The 2,438-nt window shown below is 32.2% G+C and overlaps 1 pseudogene; it reads left to right on the top strand.

Moving 5' to 3' along the window:
- The first annotated feature begins 1,308 nt into the window (after nt 1–1,308).
- Nucleotides 1,309–1,807, top strand: LOC145010288 (auxin-responsive protein SAUR68 pseudogene; annotated as a pseudogene).
- Nucleotides 1,808–2,438: the final 631 nt, after the last annotated feature.

The following is a 2,438-nucleotide window of genomic DNA, read 5'->3' as shown; positions in this document are numbered from 1 at the left end:
CATCCATTAGCTTCATCCACATAGAAAACACTTTTATTAAGACACATGGAGGACAATCAAGAACCATGTCTACCAAAAATGGTGTGATAACCCAACCAATTGATCGCAATATCGATCAACAACTCGTATCAAAGTGGTCCAAAGATTGCTTCAAAGGTTTAAGTACTTCAAGGACAAGTTCTAAACACTTCCAATGTATCTTCCGATCCGGTCAGTTTTGTTCATGAAACGACATCTTTCGTTCTTGGGGTATGACTTGAAGACCTGGGGCGGAACATGAGGAAGATAGTCAGGGGGACGAAACTAAAACTATAGAAAACTTCAAAGTTCACATTATTACTATGTATACTAAAGACAATAATTAAAATGAGAAATAAATACTTCGTTATTATTAGTTATTCTTTTCCCGTTGCATAAAAAGGTCAATATAGCAACTTTTTACATCAAATTGATTTGGCATTAACGAATTAACGAATATTTTCTTTTTATATTACTATATTGGCATCTTTTGATATTTATAAAAATATAATATTAAATAGTAACAATAACATTTACATTGCATGGAAAATAAATACAAACTATGAAATGATATATATATATATATATATATATATATATATATATATATATATATATATATATATATATATATATATATATATATATATATATATATATATATATATATATATATATATATATATAATGAAAGTGTGGTCTAAAAAAAAGGAGGTGGAAAGTGATATATCCATTTTGCTTAACTTAAATAAATTAAAATTTTCCTAGCTTCAAAAAATATGGTCTTCGGTTTTTGTTTGCTTTTTACATATTAAAGCCACTAATTAGAAAGCAAAAAAAGCAGTGAGGCCATGGCCCCCCCTTGGCCTCCATTGAGTTCCACCGCTACGAACTTAACAAAATTAGAACTACATGTGTCGTTAAGTTTTCATAAATACTCATACTGACCGCAAGACCAAAAAATTTCAGATTCATGTATGAAAATCACGATTTCATGAGTACAGTGGAGTAGTCGGGCCAAATAATCTCAAATCATGAAAAAGGGAGTTCATTAGTTCTGTATATTGCTGTTTGCCTAACACGCACATAACTAACCACATGTTCTTGCTAGGAGACATTCCAGACATCCATGAGAGATACCCTAAACTCAGCCACTTTTCAAGAACATATATATGCACTATAAACTCGGATCAGTTTTTACCACAATATACGTTCGTTTATACTTTACAAATCTAGACAGGATTTCAAAAGAACCCACTGATCATGAAAACAGCCAGGAAGCTCGTGAAAATGGCTAGAAAATGGCAGAAAGAAGCTTCGCGAAGTTATTGTAATGAGAAAATCACAAACAAGGGTCATTTTGTTGTTTACACAGCTGACCACAATCGTTTTGTGATCCCATTGCAGTATCTAAACACCACTCTTTTCAAAGAGCTTTTGAGGATGTCTGAAGACGAGTTTGGTTTGCCAACAGATGGACCAATCACTCTGCTTTGTGACTCGACGCTCATGAGTTACTTGATCAACGTGTTTGAGCGAGGTTTGAGTATAGAGTTGGAGAAAGCATTGTTAGTCTCGACTCTCGATTGATAGTATTCTTTGTTCGTTGTGTTGGTTAGATCATGGAGCTAAAATTAGCGAACAAGCGCTAGTTTATGGCTTTTAATTTTTTTCGTTTACTAGTTATGCTAGATTATACGATTTTCGTTTTGAAGAATTAGAATGTGTGAGTTTTGTACTTCAAATGAGTAATGAACCACGTGCGAAACAGTTTGAACTTGTTCTATGAATATAGTTTTTGTTCTGATATATTTGTGTTTGATTAAATAATATTGTTTCGCATAATAGGCTACATGTAACTTAATTGGGCCATTAGATAAGGATAAGCTACCATATTGTTGTGCAATGTGGTGATATTTTTTCCTTTTCAACCGCGAACTTTGTCCCTACAATTAATGACTTTTAGTATATGGTAGTGACTAATTAGACGTACTTGTTTGTTTTTATAACCATCAACTCATGCATCAATCTCTCGCTAATAGTTAGCCATCGATCTCTAGTTATTAGGGTATCCACAATGCATTGAATTCGATAGAGTTTAATGGATTGCCACATCATCAATATAAAATCCATACAATTCTATTATTGTTTCTCTACAATGCATTGAACTCTATAAAGTTCAATAGAATGTTATAAAATGTAATTTTTGGTAAATATTTAAGGATTAAAGCTTTCTTTTTTTCCATTGAAGAGTTCAATGGCCATTGAACTCCAAATCTATTAAATACCAATGTAGCATCTCACAATGATTGAGTTTCATCCATTGAATGATACATAGATTTGCCAACTCATTCAACTCTCCTATTAAACTCACCATTGTGGATGCTCTTAACTCATTGCTTTATTTTTAAATCTATAGA

The sequence above is a fragment of the Lactuca saligna genome, chromosome 8 (genome assembly GCF_052625555.1).
Source record: "Lactuca saligna cultivar CGN05327 chromosome 8, ASM5262555v1, whole genome shotgun sequence".
NCBI classification, from domain to species: Eukaryota; Viridiplantae; Streptophyta; class Magnoliopsida; order Asterales; family Asteraceae; genus Lactuca; species Lactuca saligna.
This window is presented reverse-complemented; position numbering and strand designations above follow the sequence as displayed.